General features: G+C 36.3%; 1 pseudogene; it reads left to right on the top strand.

The window, feature by feature from the left end:
- Nucleotides 1-1,634: 1,634 nt before the first annotated feature.
- Nucleotides 1,635-1,788, top strand: LOC118759649 (U2 spliceosomal RNA; annotated as a pseudogene).
- Nucleotides 1,789-24,108: the final 22,320 nt, after the last annotated feature.

Raw genomic sequence — 24,108 nt, 5'->3', positions numbered from 1 at the left:
GTTATAGCAGTAGGAATTAATCTATGTGCCATAATTTTGCTTTATACACTCTTTGTATATACAGATGCAGGTATATTTATCAGCAGACTTCTACATTGGAAGAGAGGAGGCATGTGGACATGTCGCCTCCATGCTGCATGTCTTTGCATCCTTTGTAAATGTGTCAAGAAATGAGTTGTCACAATGGACACTGAGACAGCTCTTTTGGGATCCTTATTCAAATAACTTTTTATTCCTGATTAAGTGACTTGGAATGAAAGGTTACAGAATTAGCACCCCATCTGAAACCGTATTTTGATTTTGTAGGCATTTATTTGTAGGTTCTATAGGAAGATGGGCAGGTAGCATACTGGGACCCATTGGTGATGACCTAGACAGACTTCACTCCACCATCAGACTGTAAATCTCCAGATTGCTTTTTAAAAATAGATAAAATGTTGCTATGTTTAACCCAACAATATGAAGAAGCTAAGTGCCAGCACTGTGGTGTAGCGTAGTAATTCTCAACCTGCAGCACCACCATTCCATGTGGGTGCCAGTTCAAGTTCCAACTGGTTTACTTCTGAGCTAGCCCCCTTCTTATGATCTGGAAATGCATGGGAGGATGGTTAATGTCCTTGACTCCCTGTAACTACATATGACACCTGGAAGAAGCTCCAGGCTCCTGGCTTTAGATTAGCTCAAAACTGGCCATTGTATCCCTTTGGGGAGTAAACCAGATGACAGAATCTCTCTCTCTCTCTCTCTCTCTCTCTCTCTCTTCTCTCTGTAACATATGCTTTCCAAAAATAAATACATACATAAATAAATAAATGTTTAAAAAAACAGCTCAAAATAATCCTGTTATGTACCTTTATAAATCAAATACAGGTAAGTCTTGAATTTCAATAGCTACTGCTACCTTATTATTATTTCTGCCTAAATACACTGTCAGAGTAAGGTTCATCTCTCCTGGGCCTTTTGGTTAACGTCAAGTGATGAGTAAGTCTCAGTGAATCAAAAAAAAAAAGTAGGGTCTTATATATCTGTGAGTTCTTAAAAAATTATCAAAAATTCTGGGAAAGAGAGGAAATGCTTATAAGACTTCTGGAATATTGAATGGACATCAATAAAGAATGAAGGCATAAAAATAAGGTGGGGTTAAAACTGTGGCTTTAGTTTTTGGAAGAAAAAAAATGCCTAGATTCAAAAACTCAATGAGTTATCTAACTAATTTTCTTCACATCACATCCCTGTCATGCATGTAACTTGTCTAATTTCCAATTTCCTATTCTACAGTGAGATTTCCATTGCTAGTCACCTCACAGAATTGTGTAATAATTCAATGATGTAATTCTGTGAAGAACATTTTAATCTACCACATAAAAATGTGCCCGCCAACTTGAAACCATTTCTATTCTCATTATCATCAGTACACTTTCTAGTTGTTAACCAGAGTATAGGATTTCTTTTGTATTATGATTATTTGATTTTATGACACAGTTCCATAGGCTCTGGGATTCCCCAACCCCTCCCACCATATTGATTTCCTACATATTGTTACAGTAGTACACTTTATAAACAGCCATAATTCCATCATTGCGGGCATGGACCATGCGGAGAGTCCAGCATCTTATTGTCCAGATAAACTTAACATCGCTTCTCGGCCTTTTGGCTAAGATCAAGAGTAGTATCTGTTCTTATCAGATAAATTCAACAGTTTCATTTGGTGACCATCCTTGGTCTGAAAATAGAGCTGGTAGAATATCATTTGTTCCAATGAAAAGTCAAAACAGAGGTTCAACAACAGGAAGAAACTTGGAAATATACAATATCATGAAGTTAATTGACATGGTACTGAGCGACCAATGTGTTAGAAATTGTAAATTCTAACCACATCTTATAACTACTTCACCAGCATCTCAATTTTAGTTTATACATAATTGACTGCTATAAACCTTAAAATGATTATGGAGTACTATTCAGCTGCCTAGTGTCTTTTTTTCTTTATATTTATATTTAGCAGCTTATAGTATTCAAGCATAATTTTTACTGAACTTCGTGAAGTTTAGGATAGTCCAAACAGGTTTATAACTCTAACAGCCATATGTTAACAATTGAGGGGCAGAATAGTTTTAGGAGGGTGTGTAGAGAAATCTTCAATACCTTAGTGTAGTGGCCACACTATTTTTGTTAACACTAATGTTATGCAAGGATTCCAATTTTTTTCCCCACATTTCTAGATTTCTTAACAGCTTTTGAAAAAGTGATCCTTTCTGTTTTGTATGAGCTCATTAAACACTGTGTGCATATAATTTTCTTGTGGAAGACTATTTAAACTGCTATGTTTGGATTTATTTCTGAGCTCACTATTTCATTTCACTCTTATCTGTTCACATTACATGTCACATTATTTTAATTACAGCAAATTATGGGAAAGTTTAATCCTTTCCAATGTTTTTCCTGGTTGTTCTATTTTGTGACTCCATAGGCTTTATAGTAATGTTCTTTCTTTCATGAAAAAATTATTTGATTGAATTGAAAGACAGAGTTGCAGTTGAGAAAGAATGAGATATTGAGAGATATTCCATCCACTGAATCATTTCTTAAATGATTGCGAGGCTGAGAAGCCAGGCAAAGGCTAGCAGCCCATAGCTTGCTCCAAAGATGGCACAGGGGCCCAGGCACTTCGGTTATGCTCCATTGCATTCCTCGGCATAGTAGCAGGGAGCTGTATCAGTCATAAACTCATTGAGTTTAAATTGGTGTCATTTTACCACCCCACATTGTTTTGTAACCCACTTAACCTGCAATGCTGCAATGTTCATATATTTCTATAGAATACAGTATTATGGTTTTTAATTGGTTGCTAAGGAAATTTGTCTTGCTTTCATGCTCAGATGTAAGTATGTGAAGTTCAAAGTTGTTTGTATCTTTTAAGTTTTTTTTCTGTTTTATGGTTCCGTTTTAGCTCTGTGATTAAACTTACTTCAATGTACATGATTCTTTTTTGATAGTCGCAAATGGTATTGTGTCTCAAAATCATGGTGTGTTTCTTAGGCAACTTATTACCAGTGTGTAGAACAATTTAATAATTTCCCATCTTGAACTTTAGGCTTGTTTTTTCATTTGGTTTTTTATTTGCTTTTGTTTTATAAGTTGTATCCTTTTGCTTTTAACAAACACATATAAAAATATGCCTGCTTAAGGAGTATCATGGAATCGTTCTGTACATTTACCTGCTGTGTACAGTCCAACCATGGTTATCATATCCACCTCCTTAAATATTGAACACTTCTTTATGATAAGAACTTTCAAGATAACTTCTTCTAGTTTTTCTTTTATAGAAATATACATCACATTATTATTACCTGTATTCCCCGACCATGTATCAGGAATTCAAATTTACTTAACTATACTATAGTAGTTTTCAGTCAGATTTTCCCATGATAATTACTATCATGGATTAATTTCTATGAGACCAGCTTTCAATATTCCACATATGTGTAAGATTATGTGGCAAATGCCTTTCTGTGTTTGAAAACAATATTTATCAAAATAAGTTTTCTGTGCCTTTTCTATTTCATTTCCATTAGGTGCAATGAAAATGTGTATGTTGGGTCACTCAAGCAATATACCAATTAGGCTATCTTCATTCTTTTCAATTGCTTTCTCTTTAATCCTTTGTGTTATGACTAAACAATTTCAAATGAGCTGACTTCCAAATTGTTGGTACTTTCTTCTAATAATCAAGATTGCGGTAAAATGATATAAATTTTCAAAGATTTTCTGTCTTCTTTTCCTCTGTAACTTCTATTTGTTCTTAAATTCCATACATTTATTTCTCTGAATGCTCTCATTTTTTTCCTTGCAGTTATTTCACCAATTTTATTTATTTGTTTATCTTGTGTTCTCTTGTTATGTGCCAAATATCTGAATCCCTATCCAAGTCATAATAGATCTTTATATCTTCAGAAATTTTACTCAGGGAATTATTTTCTTTCCTTGAGTTGAGTTTTATTTCCTTAATTCTTTGTGTTCTTCACAATTTTTCCTTTGTATTTCAGAATTTTGAAATCCACTTCTCCCTATCTTTGTAAGTAACCTTCAACAGAGACCACTTGTAAATTTACCATGTTACTACTCCAGGTCCTCTCAAACCTGTATGAGTCCATTACTAATTAACGCAAATTATTATGATGCTGAATAATGGTGGTGAACGTGAATATACATGTCTGTTTGGATTTTGTAAAACACATTCTGTGCTTCTGTAGAGATGATCACATTATTTTATTCTTCATTTTGTTGATGTGGTGTATCAAATTTTTTGATTTGCACATGTTAAGCCATTCCTGTGTGTCAAGAATACATCCGACATGGTCTGCTGATATGTTTGATCTATTGTACAATTCTGTTGGCTAGGATTTTTACATTCATCAAGGATATTAACCTATATGTCTATTTCACTGTGTACCTCTATCTGTTTTTTTTTTAATATTTGTTTTTATTACAATGTCAGATGTACAGAGGGGAGAGACAGAGAGAAAGATCTTCCATCTGATGATTCACTCCCCAAGTGACCACAACGATCAGTGCTGTGCCAATCTGGAGCCAGGAGCCAGGAGCCTCTTCCGGGTCTCCCGCACGGGTGCAGGATCCCAAGGCTTTGGGCCGTCCTCGACTGCTTTCCCAGACCACAAGGAGGGAGCTGGATGGGAAGTGTGGCTGCCAGGATTACAACCAGCACCCACATGGGATCTCGGCAGGTTCAAGGCGAGGACTTCAGCTGCTAGGCCACCTTGCCGGGCCCTCTATCTTGTTTTTGTAGCAATGTGATGATGGCCTAGGAGAAAGAATTTGGATGAATTGCCTCCGTTTATATTGTTTTGAATGCTTTTTGAAATATTTTGGCAAACTTTTCTTAAAATGTTTGATAGAATTTGGCTATCATATGTTGGGAGGGATTTAATTACTGATTTAATCTTTCTTATGCTCATATTTATTTAGATTTTGATTACCTCTTGATTCAGTTTTAGTAAATTATATGTGTCCAGAAATCGATTTATTTTTTTCTAGGTCTTCCACATTGTTGCATGTAGTTGCCTGACAATTCTATACATGTATGAAGTATCCATTATCTATAATTCTTTTTGTCTATTATTCTTTTTTGTCTATAATTCTATTGATTCATTTCTTCCCACCCCTGTTTTGACTAGTTGGAGTAATAGGATATATATTTTGTTGATTTTCTTGAAAAACAAATTCTTTGACTCGTTGAGTGTATGTATTGTTCTTTTGGTCTCTATTTGACTTAGTTTTCCTTTACTCTAATTTACTTTGATCATTTTTGTGTTCATCTTGGGCTTATATTGCTATTGTATAACAAATTCCTTCAGAGAGATGGTTATTCTGTCTGCCCAGTGCTTTTCTAGTTTCCTGACATAGGTGCTGATTGTAATGAATTTCCTTTTTAGTGCTGATTTAAATGAGTCACACAAGTTTTGACCTGTTGTATTGATGCTTTTATTCATTACAAATATATGCATATTTTTATTTCTTCTTTGTTTTTTTTCTATAACCCATTGTTCAGTTAGCAGCATATTTGTCAATTTATAGGAACTTGCATATTTTCTGGGATATTTTGACTTATTGGTCTTCAGTTACACTCCAACATTGTCAAAGAAGATGTATTGTATCATTTCATTTTTTTTTAATTTTCTGAGAACTGTTTTGTTGCATATATTCCAATTAATCCAGAAGAAATCTGTTTAGTGATGAATATAATTGATTCTATGTATACAGAATTAGAGATTATATAGACAGCAATTAAGTCCAGTTGTTCTGTTCTTGTCTAAGTGAGTTCTGTTTCCTTGCAGAGTTTCTCATTGATCCATCTGTTGATGTTAGTGGGGTGTTAAAATCCATACCATTTTTGTACTGTAGTCTATATCTCACTTTAAATCTACTAATATGTGTTTCACATAGCTAGTTGATCTAGTTTGGTTCATATAAAAAATGACACAAAAATGAATTGAAATAGGAAAGTGAGAAAAATTGTATTTGTTCCAAGATGGCAAGAATCTATGCCTAGGAGAAACAAACTACTCGGTGAAGTAGTTTGTGGTTCACCTAAACAAAGACATGGAAGATCTCTGTGATGAAAATTTAAAAATGCCATAAAAAAAGCATGTGACATTAAAGACGTATACTTTATTATGTTGTAGGAGCACTAGATGCAACATCATCAAAATGTCCATATAACCAATAATAATTTACAAAATCATTGTATCCCAACCAAAATCTCAACAAAGTCTCCTCAGATCTGGAAAAGATGAAAAAATAATTTGTTTAGAAACATAGAGGTCAAAGATAGTTGAAGGCATTCTAAACAATTTGTGAAAAAACAATTCAGACCTTGAAACATACTACAGAATAATTATAGCCAAATCTTCTGGTACAGTTAAAAACAGAGAAGGTCAATTGAACAGGATAGAAACCCTGGAAGTGGGGCCACAGACATACAGCAAACTATTCTTGGACAAGAGAATTGAAAATAACCCAGGGAAAATGGTTGGAGTGATTGACTATCAGCCTGCAAAAGTAAAAAAAAAAAAAAAAAAAAAAAAAAAAAAGACCTGTGGAAGCCATGCAGTTGGGACAGATAGAGCAAGGCTGACTAGCACCACTCCTCGGTTAGCAAGGCTATGAGTTTCTAGCTGTGTGGCAAGGCCCCGCAGAATGTCTCTAATCACCTCAATGCTGCCACACCCCATTGTATGGACTCTTGATCACCTCTCTAATAGTTCAAAGAATTCTCCAGAGGGTGTTGTTCTTTTTTTGCAAATGTGAAATGATTCCTGTAACTGGTATAACACTTCAAACTGATCAAGCATGTTATAGCAAAAGTGTCTTTAATAACTTAAGGCAATGAATGAACACACACAATAATACATACAATAATACAATTGAGCCCACATTGTCCCCAAACACCCTTTTATGAGTCCACCTTCATCCTGGAGCTTGCTCTCATATAAGTAATATTTTCCTTAAAAAAATGGCTTGATAATATCTTGGACCAGATGGTGATCATGGAGATACAAAACGTCTGTTTACCATGCACCTCTTGAACTCTTACAACACATGAAATAACGCATTTTGTTTTCTCACAACTGAAAACAAAAAATATATAGGCATCTTCTATAGGGAGACAAATGTGAACCCCCAGAGAAAAATAATTTGAAACTTGTGCTTCATATTGGCACTTACATTTAAGAAAACAGATTAAAAAGATAAAAAGAAGTTTCTTGTAAAGGACATCTGTTCATAGAAAGGCTGAATTGCCCTGGTCCTTTTCACTGCCCTTTAACAAAAGAACAAAAACAATTGAATCACTACTAGATGAAGGTGATGGTAATTAATACATAGCTGATTATAAGGTTTAGTAAAGAATCCATGATATATGCCTTTATATATTTCTCTCTTTCATAGTCTTTCCTTTCAATCTTGTATTCTTGATATTTTAAGTAATATTAATTTAGTTTAGGTGAAAATTGAGTTTGGACGTAAGTAAACCACCTGTCATTATGTAATCCCATGTGCTGCCAACTGTGGAGTTCCTGGCTTCAGCCGTGTCCCTGCAAGTTTGAATGAGTAATAGCTTGCTGGAAATATTTTCTTTGAAGTAAAGTGATAATAATGGTTTTAGGATTGCTGTTGCAATCATTCTTTAATAAAGTAAAAAATGAGACAAGTGGATATTGTGTAAAAGCTTGTGATAATTTCTGTATAAGTAAAGAAGGCGGCTTTTCTGAGTTGTCCATTCTGTGTATCATGCCGTAATGGTCCACATCTCTTCCTTCTTACCTTCTCTCCGATCCAAGCATCCTTTGCAAGTTCTCAAGTCAGTTGGAACAGGTCTACTGCAAAGACCCTCACCCATACACCAATCAACATAAGCAGTCAAAGCTAAGATAAATAAATGGAATTACACCAAATTAAGACAGTTCTATACAGCAAAGCAAGTGGTAAAGAAAGACAAGAAGCAGCCAACAGAGTGGGAGAGAGTCTTTGCACACTACGGAACAGAGAGCAGATTAATGTCTTCCGTTTTAACTGCTGTTCCTTCTTCCAATAAGCTGGAGGAATATTCTCGTCTCCCTCATTTTGTGTGGAAAAACCTAAAATTGTGCACCTTCTGTCAATATTTCAGAGCTGGGCAAGCCACAGGAACTCCCCCCACACACACTTATTAGTTGTCTTTGGCACGTACCTGAACCTTGCTGGTTCTATCAACATTTCAACTAACACAAAGCAAAATCTGGTTCCTTTGGTAGTGCTCCTAAATGCTGAGAGATGGGGAGACATTCTATAGCTATTTTTTCTCCTGGTGGAGGAGCATATGTCAGGTCACAAATCTTTTGCTTAACTCACAGAGTCTAGGTGCCACAACAAAACAATAACCAATTTTTGTTTTCGCAGTCTCCAGGTAATGGAACTATGATTCTATCAACATTTTTTAATATGAGTCCCCCACGCAGGAGCTGTGGCATAGCAAATAGGTAAGGATATTGACTACCTGCACAGCTCTCTGGTAGCTGCGGGGAGGGAGTGACTAGCTTAGTCGATGTCTCTAGGTATAAAGCTATGTTGGTCTACAGGAGTGATTGCTGCTTATTGATTGCAATGAGCCTGTTCTCTGGATTTTTTTCTCATTTGGGCTACAGTGTCAACCTCTTTTAAAATTATTTTGGTCCAGAATCATGAAAACAAAGGTTATGATACCCTACTCCGCTATTTTTCTTCTGTCAATTTCAGATTATTTTTAATGTTTCCTTGTAAGTAAAACTGTTTTGATCCAGCATAGATGTGTGTCAACTGTCTACTCTAAATCATTTCTTTTTCATCATAGAAGATCCCACATTTTACTGATTCAATATTTTTTTCCTTTTAGTTTAAAATAAAGGTGATTCGGGAATTCAATATTTTGCACTAGTAACTAATAGAGCACACTTCATCCTTGTTGCTTTGTGAGTGTCAGTGCTATTTGATTAAATGGGACAACTAGAGGAAACAAAAATATCAAGGCAGAGAACTGTGAGTGTGAAAGGGCTGTGATGAACATGTCTGCAACTGACCATATGTCACTAAATAAAGGTAAATGCAATGTTTCAGGAAAAGAATATGGTAAATCTCAAACTAAAGAGCTTCCTTTGCACAGTATCTCTGACAATTGGAATTACCATCCAATTCCCCATTGAGTACCCTTAGTCACTAGAACAAAAACTAGCAGATGTTAGATCATCAAAATTACATTTACTGATGTTATTAATTTCTAAATTTTTACAATACAGATTTTTAAGTGCCAGAGACCAAACCTTTTAATTATAATTCTAGTGTTTTTAAAAATAATTTTCACATTTAATTCCACTAACATGCACAATAAATATCTCAAGGATGAATGCACAAATGTACAAATCCCACTTTGTTTTTATGATTGTGCCATGATGTAGACAGAAAAAAGAAGAAAAAATGATGCAATAAGAGAGAAAAAACTCAGGCAACTATCCCTCTTCCTTTGCTGCCCCTCATGTTTTCTTTCTCTTTTTCCATTCATCCTAGCACTTACATAGCGTTCAAGTCCAATCCAATAAAAAGATTAATAAATAAGTAAATTACATAAAAGCCAAATCAGAACATACTGTTCAGGAATAAGAATGAAGCATTTGGCTGTGGTATTTTCATTTTAATATGTGTCTTGCAAAGGACAAAAGAAAGGTCAGAAAACAAGCAAAGCAGGAAGCAGTTGATAAAAAAGATGTAATTGTAGGGGAAGCAGAGCTCCATCTCTGACAGTAGTGACTAAGGACACACAAATGCCGTGCAGCTGTTGTCAGGGGAATTCATATGAACAAACTCTAAGAAGAATACCAAAGCCGTTTTGTTGCTTAACACATTAAACATGCACAGGAAGGGAAAATAGTAAATCAAGGCTCCTTACAGGAGTCCTATGGTATGCCATCAGGTGCAGTCTGAGGCAGAAAAACTCCAAAAACCACCCAGATGGTGCTGCAGAAACTTAAAGCAGTTGAATAATTTCTTTACCTGATTGGGTGGAATCCATGCGCTATGGGAAGCATGATTTTTGGCCAAAACATATCTATGTGGGAGTTCTGTGCAAAAGGATCTTGCAAAGGAATAAAAAAAAAAAAATTAGAAAAGAAAAAGGCAGCCGTTGGAGAGCAGCAAGCCAATCCAGAACAAAGATAAGGCTATTTTCAACCACAAGCACTGAGTTGCTGGCAAAGTGCAGATTGTCTCCCAGGAATAGCCTGCCTCTCCCTCCCTCTGTGATGCACTCAGGCTCCAGCAGCTTCCCAGCCACTGTAGTGGCTCTTTCACTGTTTGAAGCTCTACTATAAAAGACTGTATTAAAAAGAGAGTGAGAGGATCTGGGGATATAAGGAGATTCAGACTCTGAGCTCAGTTTACTGCTCTAATTTCTAATAAACCAAGCTGGCCTTGTTTTGTGATAGCTTCACCTTTTATTTACAATATAACTTCTACACTGGTTTTGTTGTTCCTGAAAAATTCACATCCAAGAAAAGGCAAACTAAAGGAGTCCCGACACAGTCTGTGTAAATCACTAATTTCAATGCGATTTTTGATGATAAGGAGACATTGAACATATGATCTATTTTGTCCTCACTTTCTTTACTTTTAAATTATATAAATAAAAAGCAACATAATATTACATGAAAATTAAATGAGTCAATTTATGAAAATTATTTAAAAGTGACTTAGCAGAGAAAATGCAATATAACTGATTATAATTAATGCAAATGACACAAAAGAATACATTCTATGATTTTTCTTCTCTCCCTATTTGCAGCAAAAATCCACTGTTCCTGCCTCGCTGTATTTATAATGGCTTGTAGCTCACAGCTCTGTCATGATCACATATTTTCCTGATAGTGCCAATTAGAGTTTCTATGACAAATTTGAATCCCCAATGATTTTGATGTGCATGGAGGCAAAGATACAACTTCATTTTTGCAGGTATGACAGAGGATTGAAGATAAAGTTCCAGCTTTCACTGGATGACAGAGGCAACATTCCCAAGGCACCACAAATAAGTCATTCATATTCACATCTAGATTGTTACTTGTTTTTTGAAATGATATGAACTTTGCATTTTATTTACAGCAATATGATAGTAAATAATGAAACTTCTGGAGCTGGTGTTATACTCTACCTGCATTTCATATATATGTCATTCATGTCCTTGCTGCCCTGTTCCATTTCAGCTCCCTAATGAGGGTTTGGGAAAACAACAGAATATGATTCAGGTCGTGGGACCCAGCCACATGGGAGATCAGGGAGAAGCTCCTGGATCTTGACCTCAAGCTTCCGAGGCCTGGCCATTGTGGCCTTCTGGGGAATCAGTGGATGGAATGGACTCTCTCTCTCTCTTTCCCCTGATCTGACTTTTACGTCAATATGATAAAGCTTAGAAAAAAGAATGATTCCCTCCAAGATCAGAGACAGGGTAAGGCAAGATTCTCCTCTTAAATTATTTTAATGTTGTACTGAAATATTTAGCCACTGTAATAAGTTAAGGAAATAAAATATATGCAGATTCCAAAGGGAAAAATTATATCACCTTTGCTTGCAAATGGCATGCCTGTCTTTGTAGAAAGTCTTTGGGAATCTGTATATCTGAATAAAGAAGTCAAATTCTTACAGTCAATTAGTAATTTCATAGAATCTCATCAGTATTTATTTATTTTTTTTCATTTTTCTGTGCTGACAACAAATCACGTAAAATCTTTAAATGATAACATTTATAATTGATCTAAAGAGACCATATGCAAAATCTAGTGGTGAGAATTTTAAATATTCAGTAAGAGAATTAGAGACCAAATAAGATCAAAACACTCGGAGAGGAGCTAGGACATTGGAGCAAAGCTTAAAGTACCAATTGTAATGATAGCACTCGAATATGGACACTAGTACATGTCTCAGCTCCTGAACAAGTTCCCTCTTAATATTGCTGGTATAGCAGCAGAAGATGAAGCAAGAGCCTGGGCCCTCCAGCCACATGGGTTACCTGGAAGAAGTTCCTGGTTCCTATCTTTGGTCTGACTCAACTGCAGAATCACAGTCATTATGACCATATGAGGAGTGAACCAACAAGTAGGATCTCTCTCTCTCTCTCTCTCTCTTTCTCTCTCTCTCTCTCTCTCTCATTCTTTTTCTGTAACTCTGCCTTTTGAGGAAATAAAGTAAATATTGAGGAAATTCTATAAATAGGTATAGTAATCAAAATATTTAAGCATTTCCATGGAGGAAGGATAATTAAAAAACAATCTTTGTGCCAGAACAAAATGAAGTGTACTTGAAGTCTGTTTGGTTGACGTGAATCACAATTCTGCCATGCAGTCAAAAAAATTGACAAATTATTAGGTTTATTTAAGCTTTAGTTTCTCCATAGACAAATAGAAATCCCACACAATGAGTGTGTGAAGGGAGATGTGTAATGGGTTGGCACTCAACAAATGATATTTATAATGATAGATAAGATTATTATCATTGGTATTCAAATAAATTCATATTTTAAATCTTCTTGAATAACCTATTAATGAGATACCCCAAGGTTGATTTTAATGGTCACCTTTCTACTCATCACTTACCCTGCAGCTGACTACTAATTAATTATCTCTATGTCTATAATAAGTCTATCTGTGAGGCTTGAATTTTCTTTCTACTGCTCAAAGCGTAAGACCTGACAAATTACCAACCTCCTCTGGCCATCACAATTTTCTAGTGCCATTCTCAGTTTTCTCTGAAATTACTATATGATGTATATATCAGCATTGTAAAGCACAGGAGTTCAAATTTGCACAAGAATTTTTTTTTCTTTTTTGGTTACCACATAATACGAAGCCCAAGTGACAGCATGGGCTAATTTCGAAGCTGCTAATGTTATTCACTTGTCAATAATTTTCATTTTGTACAAAAGATAAAAAGTCTTGACATATCTTTGACATATCACTTGACTCAATGCACTTGACATTTTAAAATTACTCATTTGAAGTAATGAATTCTTCTACTTATTCAGAAAAATGAAAAATATTGAATCATTCAAATCTGCTCACTTTATAATGGCATTTTCCACAGGATTTGCAAATTTTCCTTATAACAATGAGAGAAAAGCAAATGCTATCCAATCTTTCAAGAAATAGTGAGAATAAATATTTATCCAATAATTGGTTTGTGTGTCATACATAACAAGAAGCAGAGCTCATTGAAATAAGTTTCAGCTAAATGTTGAAATGTTTTACATATACATGTGTTTTTCTCTCCTCTCCCTGAGATGCAAAGTATAAACAAAGGTGTGCATTGGTAGCTAGACAGGCAAATAAAACTTTATACATTGTTGGTTTAGTGGTAAGATGGTTTAAACATTCTGACATACTATAAACAATACATTATGGTGGTTAATTCCCTAAAATAAATCCCGATCACCCTCATTTTCATTTGAATCCATATGGTGCTGTTACTTTTTGCTTTAGACTGCACCTAGTATCTCTCGTACTGAATAGAATACAGCAAAATGGTGACATGTCATTTCCAAGACTGGGCTACAAGAGTATTGTGACTTATGCCCTATTACCATCATTGCCTTTCTTTGCTGTGTGGGCTTCACTCTGGTTGATATTCTCTGTAGTTTCTAACCAAGGGACAGCACAGACCCATGCTGCCTGCCAACAGCCATGTGAGTGAAGCTGGATTGTTCTGACCTTTCCATTATGCTTCGAGATGACTTTGATTATAGCTAGCCTGCTGTTTAAACCTTGTTTGAAAGGTTAATTGATAGATATATTGCAAATTTATTCCTAGATTCATTGTCCACATAAAACATGGAATGACAATTTTTACTGCTTTGAAACTCCATTTTTAAGGTATTGCACATCAATAGACAGCTGATACACTCATCACGTTAGGTGTGTTCAAGATCCTATTATTTTTTATTGCTGGATGCTTATGCACATGCACACATAAACAGCTACACACACCCATCTGCAAGAATACCTCTGTATGATCTACATGATCTACACAAGCAAAGCATGGGGGAATTGAAAACAGAAAGTGTCATTTAACAGAAAAATAGATACATACTTGTAGTATTTATAAATATAATACAATTTGGCAACAAAAGAACCAGAAAAACACATGAAATAACAAGGACTTATTAAAGTGTGTCAGTTTAGAGAAGTTTATATATCCTGAAGAAATTTGGCTATGATTTATTTTATCATCAGACTCCAGTTCAAGTAAATGAAAAAAAATAATTATAAAGACTTTGAAGAAATAAAAAAATGCAAACATGTACACTGCAATGTTGTTTTATAAATAGAAAATGGCATTGTCTACATTTAATCTAATTTCTGGTTAGCACTCTCCCTTCTAAATGGTTATTGCCTGCTGAAGAAACCACATATTTAATTATTATAATTGTTGAATCACTCTGTTTTAAGAATATTGGTTCCTTGAACACTACGAAATCCTTTAGTGAAAGATGATTGAATAGATTAGCAAGTAGTAAGTGAAGAGTTCTGATGTCATGTTCACATGGAGTCTGAACTGAAAAATATAGAGATCTTGAAAAAAAGAGAAAAAGGAAGGGGCAAGGAAGAGATGGGAGGAAAGGGTAGGGAAGAAATGGGAAGAAGGAAAAGAAAATAAGCTAACACAAGGTTTCTGGTCTACAGTTACCCCTACAATGGTGAGATATTACTATCTGGAAATCATAAAACATGAACTTCCAGACATGGATGAGCTAGAGGGTCAATGTGAGTATATTTCTTACAGTGTTCCAAGCGAATCAGGGTTCAAACTTCATTCAGCAAGTTCCTATCTCACAGAGCCATACTTTGGAACCTTTTCCAATTACCATGGTTTTCACATTCTTGCTCTGTTCTAATTAATTCATCTACTATGTTTTAATATTTTCTGAATCTGTTCCTTGCTATCTTATCAAGTGTATTATGAGATACACATAAATAAGAGAACAGTAAATTTAATTGAAAAAAATCACTCCTATTAGTTTATTAACATCATTGCAAACCTATTCGTTTATGTATGTCTCCATCATTATATTTTACAAATGCACAGACACACATAAGCACACATAACCAAAAACACATCACACACTGTGCATACACACACACACACACACACACACACAAGCTTTGAGCTCACTTCTTGTTAAAGAATTATACATGAAGTCCTTTTAATCTTGGTATGTATAACAGCTGAAAATCCTTGAACTTGTGTCCTTGAAGCTTACACTAACATTCTTTCCTGACTCTGTCTCATTTAAAATTGAATGCTGTGAGATCTATTCTTGTGACACCTGCTATAGCAGCAGTTGGACAAACAGAGATATCAGAATTTCTCCTACTTGATCCAAGCTTCTATATGTCTTAGATGTTGATCATTTCAAAAGTATTCAACTTCACCTAAATTTTAATCCTTATAAGAGATAAAGATTGCATGGCCAATAATCTCTGCTATCATTTTGACTTAATAGTTTAAGCTCTGGCATGAGCTAAAGTTATTGTAATACAACATGTCATACTTAGAGTCAAACTACATTTGGCCACATGAACAAATCAATTGTATAAGAACAGAATATCACATTAAAGCAGTAATAACAAGAAAATCTAACTACTAAACTCATTTATTCCCTCCTGATTTAATTCTGATCTACTTGCGGGCTCAATTCTATACCAACTGCCCTTAACTCACACATTTAACCCTGTAGTTATTCTCTATGAACATACTATATTCTCAACTTCATGACTTGGTATTTCTGCTTATCCTTTGTCATTAAGCTGTGACTATTCCTCTATTTTTTCACTGATATAGTTACCCATTCTAGAAAAGGATCCCAAGTCAGACACACATGAATACCAAAAATTGTAGAGCAAAATGCACATTATCTTATGAAAAACTATTTTTATTTATCAGAAAATTCCAATTTAACCTAGTATCATCTGTAATTTTAGCTGAAACTGACACTATCATCTTCTAAAATGTTGGATCATGAAGAACTATCTTAAATAATTATGAAGCGCAATCTGGATTCGCCTACAAGAAACATAACCCTCTTTTTGTATCATTGGAAACTAGAATCAGTCAGTTCAAATTCCATAGGATCTTTGTACTATAAGTAACTAGAATTGCTCAGAACCTCAGGGTGGCACAGAAAAAGAAACACATAAATCAAAAGACACAAGAATATACCATTTTAACAGCACTGTGTTCATGTTAGCGAATCAACATTTACAAATGGCCCATTATAGTGAATCCAAAGCAGTGAAGATTAAAAAACAGTCACACAACTGCTTTTGAAAGATTGTGAATCTGTGTGTACAGGAGATACATGTCTTAATTAGGTAGAGACTATATTGCGTATGTGCTTTAAAATATTTATAAATGTTATGAATACAGTACAAAATTATTAAAACTTACCATTTAATATATAGACTTTTCAATCTATGAGATGAGAAATTGTGATGTCATTCATGTATTCCATTTGCTGAATTCTCAGGAGCTTCTGACACTTCAATACACTGAGAAACATTTACAATGAAATTTTCAACTTCAGCTATATAGAACTCACCTTAGAGAGTTTTAGGTCCAGCCGAAATACTAACTCTCTAAGAAGAGGAGAAAATTAAAGATTAATCTGTACTACTGAGGAATAATGCATAAAATTATGTTTGTTTTCAAAGGAGTATGAAACAGCCTTGAAGTATGGGAGGCACAGGATGGCACTGCATCTGTTTCCATTGCTCTTTCCTTTTGTAAGAAGCCTTGCTGCAGCAAACATAAAATAAGGATAGCAAAGGAAGGAAGAGGGAGTTTAGCTTGAAATCCTTGGCCGGTCATTCTCTCTAAAAAAGGAAACAGAGACAGCTATCAAAATAAACAGAGAACAAAGCAAAAGACAGCCATCTTTTTAAAAACTCTGCTCTGTACTGAATCTATAGAGATGGAATCAGTAGCAGCTCGATTCACTGTGTAGACTCTCCTGCTCAAAGTTAGGTTTGCCAAGCATTTCAGATATTTAAAGGAAGAATATATACTTAATTTATAAAAACTTTCTACTTCCCGTACAAGTTTCATCAAGAGTTTTGTTTGTTTGTTTGTTTGTTTTTAGGAAAAACTGAATCTGTGATGTTAAGGCAAGGAGTCCTGGCCATTTAAAATACTGTGAGAATTCTAGATCAGCTTCCACTTATTTATTTTAAGGATTCCATGAATAGAAGTCAGTTGTTCAGGGATAAGCAGAGAGCATCGGAGCATGATGAGGAGGTTCTGTGTGTTATTCTGGCATAAGTAATCAATATTTTCTCCTGTTTTCCATGAAGAAAAAAGGGGGGGGCTGTTGGCAAATCTCTTACTCTTATGGCCACAGGCAGGTGTGCCAGAGGTATGTGTTATGATCATAGCAAGACAGCCTGATAAAAATATAAATCTCAGAACCGTGCAAATCAAGAGCAACGAAGCATGGCATTAGATCTTAACTTCCACAAAACAGTTAGTTAGACACTCTTCTTCAAAAGTTTTTTTTTTTTTCCTTCTAACAGAGGAAAACAGAATATATAAAGCAGAGGCAAGTGTAAACTTTGATCTTCTGAATGCTTTAATTAAATCAAATACGGATTCAGCATGCAGCGTGCCATAGTAAGACACTACGGATTCGGAGGCTTAGGATGAGATGCCTTATTCTCGTGGTTGAGAAGGCTGGAGTCCCAACAGTAGGGTTTAGGAGGGTTCCCTCATAGTGCCCTCCTAAGCTCTTTCCTCTGCATATCCACACAATCTCTTCTAAAATCATCAGTTAGATTAGATTAGATTAGATTACATGACACTGCTAATACTCTCAAGTTATAAGTATCTTAAAGATTCTGTCTCCAAATATAGTGATATTCTGAGCTAGGAGGTTTTGAGCCTCAGCAGCAGGTAAATTTGGAAACAACTTAGCACAAAATATTAAAGTTTTAAAATTCACAAGTACTATCTATAAGGTGCAAACTAGTTTTAGTGGTGTCATAAGGCATTAACAACCGGAGAAGTACCCTTCATTAAACTGAGTACGGGCACTCATTTCAGCCACGACAGAGGTGTCGTGTAGCCATTTTATTTCTCTTTTTCAAAATATTTATTTATTTATTTATTTATTTATTTATTTTGAAAGTCAGAGTTATACAGACCTTGGGATAAACAGAGGGAGAGCTTCCGTTTATTGTTTCTGTCACTCAAATGACCACATTTTCCAGTGCTGGTCCCGGACAAAACAAGGAGACAGGAATTTTACAAAGGTCTCCACGTACGTGCAGGTGCCCCCATACTTCAGCCATATCCCCCTGTTTTGCCTGTGCCAATAGTACGGAGCTAGACTGAAGTGGTGAAACTAGGCACAAATGGTGTCCAAATGAAATGCTGACATCACAGATTGGCTTTATTTACTATGCCACAATATCAGCCACTGTAGTCAACTTCTTTATTTTTTCAATTTTTCCTTAGTTAATTTTATTATTTTTATTGGAAAGGCACAAGGGCTGGGGATCAGTCAATCCGAAGCCTGGAGACCAGAGCTTCATCTCGGTCTCCCACACGGGTGCAGGATCCCAAGGCTTTGGGCCACCCTTGACTGCTTTCCCAGGCCACAAGCAGAGATGAATGGGAAGCGGAGCTGCTGGAATTAGAACCGGCACCATAGGGGATCCTGCTGCATTCAAGGCAAGAACTTTAGCTGTTAGGCTATCACGCCGAGCCCTGCAGCCAGTTACTTAAGGTCTCAGAGCCAATCTTTTCTCCAGTGTAAAATTGTGTATTGTAATAGATAAACCTTAATTTCCATCCAGTATCAGAAATCAGAATATTTTGAAGGGATGAAGAAATCAATTTCTTTTCTGAATGTGTATGCTTTAATGACACTTAGAAATATGTAAATACAACATCTAAAGTCCAAGTTCCTTGAACAAAAGTAAAAATCAATAAAAGAGTGGAAAAAGACTGAACACTGTTGATGAATAAAGTACTTGTAAATCAAGTTTGCCATGTTCAAAACTAGCTAAAAATGTTAAGGTCATTTTAAAGAGAAATACTCGTTTGTGTTCTAAATAGTATCCTTGTTGAATTGTGATATGTATAATGTATAATTCACAGCTCAAAAGTATGCTTCATAAAATGAAAAATGAGTTTAATCTATTTATAGATGAATACAAATTTACCAAAATTAAATAAATATAATAATGTTTTCAACCCATATCTATGTGAGTGAATATATTTGTAATCCATTCCTATTAATAAGAGGACAATATGCTTTAGATACATTATAAAGCATCAATGCATCGATTTGGTTATTTCATTTCTATTCTATTACTGTCAACTATTATCTTAAAGTAACAAGTGATGATTATCTCATTTACAGGTGCTCTTATTGCATGTTGCTGCACAAAATGGTCTCCAGCATTTCTTCAAGTCTTGGCACATTTTTTCTTTATTTCATTTTCACTGCATGTTTTGGTTATGCAAGATCTATTCTCAAGTTTAAACATTTTTCTGCTAACTCAATCTGCTATTGAGCCACTCTAATGAATTTCTAAGTCTGTGATGACCAACTTCTGCGTATGCTTACATTTGATTTCTTAGGTTTTAGTTATTTTTTAGTATTTTTTATGTGTCATTGCCGGCATGCCTACTTACCTTAAATATGATTATTTTAGAACTTGGTAACATTGCTACACAGACTACTGTGAAAAGCTTTTTTTAAAAAAAAAAAATCAGAGAGCTTTGATCACTTTGATGTGTGTTTTCTGTTGTCTTTAGTTTTGTTGCATATGTACCAAACAGTACCAATCATTATATTCTCGTATTTCATCAGAAACTAGTTTTTTTAGCAAGCATTTTAGCAACTCTGGTCCTCTCAAATAACTGATTGCTAATATTATTACCTTGTTACGTGAGTGACAATTGTCTGAATAATTTTAGTTTAATTTTAACCCACACTGACAAATGTTAATGCCTGTGATGTCGCACGTCAGAAGAACTTTTTTTGTATGTTTATAGTCACCTTGACATTACGCTGATTTAAAGGTTTTTCCACAATACTTTTATAACATTTTCCACAATCCTTTGAGGGGGTGCATCAATGAATTCATAGGTCATTCCAATATATTTGAAATATTCTGAATGGATATCACCCAAGGTCATTGTCTTAGGCTTGGTCTGGATACAGAAAGGTTCTTCTCAGCTGTACATTTTCTTGGTTTTAACTGGAAACCTACCAAAATTGCAGTTTAACAGATACCTTCAATGAACCAATCAATCTCTTCACAATCGACTTTCACCATAATTTTCATTCTTTTTAAAAGACAAACTTCTCAGCACTCTGTTGCAAATGAAGTCAGTTTCTGTCAAGGACTGTTTGGCAACTGTCTTCCTCCGCAGATACTCTCGGCACCATACTGCTGAAGTCATGCGCAGAGCCACTGTGCTTCTCCGATGAAGATAATACCGACTCTCTATGCTGTATACTCTCTATGTGAAAATAAGTTCCTTACTTCTTTTGCAGACAATAGAAGTGAAATACTTTAGCTTTTGTTTTACAGATAATGAAATGAAGGATGAGAAGTACCTGATATCTCCGTGTGCAATGGCAGCATACCATATGGACACTCACTTGTATCCTGGCTAGTCTGTTTCCTATCCAGCACCCTGCTAAAGGCCTAGGGAAATCAATGGAAAATGGTCTAATTGTTTAGTCGCCTGTCACCAATATGGGGGACCTGCAGAAGTTCCATGGTTCTGGCTCCTGGCTTCAGCTTGGCTCCACTTCCCCCACTGTGGCTAGATGGGAGGCTATGCAGTGAATGGGATATTGCTTAATCACTGTATTTTCTTCTACATGTATAACTTTGACTTTCAAATAAAAACATACAACTTCAAGAGAAATGCTGTGACACAATCATTCAATCCACTCTAGTCTTTCCTGTAATAATAGTTTTTCTTTGGACTTGAGGGCAAATGTTAGTATGAGAAAAGAGGACAACAGAGACACCAGGAATTCTACCTAAAGATAATTATCACCAAATACCAAAATTCGCGTTTTTGGTACTTGGACACCGCCATTCATGCCTACAGGGGTGCCTATAGGCGGACGGTAAGGGCACTGAAGGTGCCCGGCTAAGCTCTCATGCCATCCTGAGGGTGCACCCTCACGATTAGAGCATCAAGATTGACATGGGGATGACGGGATCACACAGGAGACAGTGGGAAATAACCTTTGGTTTTTATGCCCAGGTTAGTAATTACAGCTGAGGGAGTTCCATTCATAAGTCCATGACATGTGTATGTATGTATGGAACCTGCACCAAAGTGGTTTGATAGGAGAACAAGAGTGAGAGAAGTGGGTTTCTTAGCAGAATATGTGGGGGGGCAATGAGGGGTCACCCATGTGGAATTGCAATCTCAGCAGGCTCCTGCTAGAACTGAAGATGATGACAGGCCTTGCTGGGTAGCTATAGGGGTACCCTAGATGGGTTGAGGTTATTACCACTGGTGAGAACAAGAGTAGGAATGAATACAACAGGCATGGCTGTACATCGCTATAGACTTCACCAGCACGTGTGTGCCCTGGGACGGTGGAGCTACAGATTGGGCTTAACTACAGCCCCCACTGGCACTTGTGAGAGCCAGTTTGGGTGTAGAACAGGCCAGACTAAGTCTTGACTCCTGCTGAATTGCGTGAAATCTGTGTCTCGGTGTGGCCCAGGCAGCGCTGGGCTACACAACCAACAAAAAGAACCAGAATGGATGTGGCTGGCTGAGCAAGGCCACTGTTCTCACCAGGACAGGAGGTAGACAAAGTCAACCTGAACCAATGACCCATTGGTGTGCACAAGAACTGAGACTGGCAGGAGATACAATGGAGAAGCTTGGGAAACTCCTTCACCGGGATGCAAACTTTGCAAGAGAATGCAAGAAACAAGACAAGGAACAGACCAGACCATGACAGGTAACAGTACCCGCCGGCATACATGTGGGTCAGGGCTGGGGACAGAACAATCTGGGCCTGCCCATAACAGCTACTGGCAGATCTGAGAACCAGAACTAGGGGCAGGAGCAGCCAGATCGGGTTGCAACACCAGATAGTTCACATTAGGACCAGGACAGCAATCAGGCTGGGCTGAGGTAGGCAGCAGCACCCACCACAGGAGCTGGAACAGCTTCCTGGGGGAAGACTAGACTAAGCCAGGCAGCAAAATAAGACTGGGGAAGCTCAGGTAAGGAAAGTCATGCCAGCCTGGGCCAAGCAGGGGCCAGGTACATGAATCCCAGGGACAGGGGATCTGATAGAGCTTGGGTAGATTAGTTCCGGTCCTGGGACCCACATATATGGTGGAGGATGAGTTCCTGAGCCACAGGAACAGGAAAATTGATGGGGTGTGTGTTCACTTGTCCCAGACCCTGGGGCCCACCTTCGAGGTGGGTGTTGGTTCTGTGAACCCAGGAGGTGGAGAATCTTGTGGGGCTTGGGTTTCCTGGTCTGGGTCCCAGGGCCCATGTACTAGGTGGGTGTCATGTTCATGAGTCCCCGGGATGGGGGATCAGGCAATGCTTAGGACACCTGGCCCAGCTTTTTACACTCACCTGCAAGAACATGCTCTACTTAATGAAAAAGATGGAGTAGTGGATACAGGCCCTGTTGTAAAAGAAAATTAAGGCAGCACATTTGGTTGTGTAGCAGAACAGAACTAACTGGACAACAAACCCAAGCAAAAAATGAAAGCAAATAATTTCTGTGAATGGAGTCAATGGATATTGGAGGGGAGATGTCATCCTTGTATTGGTGAAATCAGAGGCATTTCAGAACTATACAAGCCACTTGGACAGAACCCTCAGAATATGTACACATTGAGACTCTGGGTTAATATGAGGTGGCAGTTCCTCATCCCTGGGTACTGGGATGTGTGGAAAGTTTGTTTATCCCCTTGCCCGGGAATAGCAAGAAGAAATAGCAAATTAGGAAGCAATGGATTCCCCCAATTTTCACTAAACCTTGACTCTTTCTAACCTGATAAACCATGTAATCATTATTTTTAAAAAATGAATGAGATCTGTGTTGAATTCTGTTGTCCTTGCTTCAAATGGCCAATTCTTACATGTTGTATATGTGTCTCCCTCTCCTTCTGTCTCTCTTAAATAAAAGTATCTATATTTATATCAATATATTTATAAATGTATAGGTGTATATATGTATATTCAGATGATGAACTTAAATTTTACAAGAATTTTCATCTATATTACGGTTGATTTATGTTCTAATGTGCCTTTTCCCTCACATAAAGCTTATAATCTATTTCATATTTTAATACAGGTAACATTTACATCAAGGTGTCTATACAAGAATGTGACTATGGCTGCCATCAAAACAGTGTTAAAATTTGATAATATCATAAACATGCGCTTGCACAAGATATAAAATGTTCATTGAACAATGTCTGGCTTGTGTATCTTTCCCAGAACCATGTCATCCCTTTTAATTACTGCATTAAAAGAATTCAGTCCTTTAGTTTTTGTCTTTTAAATAATCTTTACTTTCTGAATATACAACAGCACTTAGAAATATCAGTGAAGAACAAGAGAATTAAGTGTGATAGGATTACTCTGCTGATCTATTTCATCCTTAGTTCAAATAACAAAAAGAAACTTAGTTCTTTGAGTGCCTCAAATTAGGCATGTTTCTCAATTGGTAGATTTTAGTTGCCATGCCTGACTTACAGTTCTCAGTGAAATAAGCTGTTTCACTGTCCTTTTTTTTTTCTGAATGGAAAAAAGGCCCCTGAAATAAGAGAAAGCCTGGTATGACTGTAACAGCCAGCCGCAGTTTAATCCATCCCACTGTACTATTTATTCATATATAGCTGTAACTTAGTCCCAACCTATCAGTCTTCTCAATTAACCTTCCCCACTTTTATTCCCACAATTCTAGAAATAAAAATTATATTTTTAGATTTTTTTCCTCCCTCTGAGAATACTTATGTCTGAGGG

This window comes from Ochotona princeps, chromosome 4 (assembly GCF_030435755.1).
Source record: "Ochotona princeps isolate mOchPri1 chromosome 4, mOchPri1.hap1, whole genome shotgun sequence".
In the NCBI taxonomy this organism is placed as follows: domain Eukaryota; kingdom Metazoa; phylum Chordata; class Mammalia; order Lagomorpha; family Ochotonidae; genus Ochotona; species Ochotona princeps.
Note: the sequence above shows the minus strand (reverse complement) of the source record. Positions and strands in the feature narration are given on the sequence as shown.